The sequence below is a fragment of the Mandrillus leucophaeus genome, unplaced genomic scaffold (assembly GCF_000951045.1).
Source record: "Mandrillus leucophaeus isolate KB7577 unplaced genomic scaffold, Mleu.le_1.0 Scaffold508, whole genome shotgun sequence".
NCBI classification, from domain to species: Eukaryota; Metazoa; Chordata; class Mammalia; order Primates; family Cercopithecidae; genus Mandrillus; species Mandrillus leucophaeus.
This window is the reverse complement of record NW_012105453.1, coordinates 1,737,759-1,738,153: the sequence shown is the minus strand read 5'-3', so window position 1 is coordinate 1,738,153 and position 395 is coordinate 1,737,759.

Sequence of the window (395 nt, the reverse complement as noted above, 5' to 3'; positions counted from 1 at the left end):
GCACGTGGCCCCTGCTGCTGTGTCGTTCCCCTATTGGCTAGGGTTAGACCCCACAGGTTAAACTAATTCCGATTGGCTAATTTAAAGAGAGTGATGGGGTGAGTGGTTTGGCAGGAAAAATGGTTATGACAGAGCAGGTAATCTGAATGAGTCAGGGTGGAGCAGGTAATCAGAAGGAGTCAGGGTGGAGCAGGTAATGAAAAAAGCTTGTGGCTGGGCGTGGTGGCTCATGCCGGTAATCCCAGCACTTTGGGAGGTAGAGGCGGGCGGATCACGAGGTCAGGAGATCAAGACCGACCATCCAGGCTAACACGGTGAAACTCTGTCTCTACTAAAAATACAAAAAATTAGCCGGGCGTGGTGGCGGGCGCCTGTAGTCCCAGCTACTCGGGAGG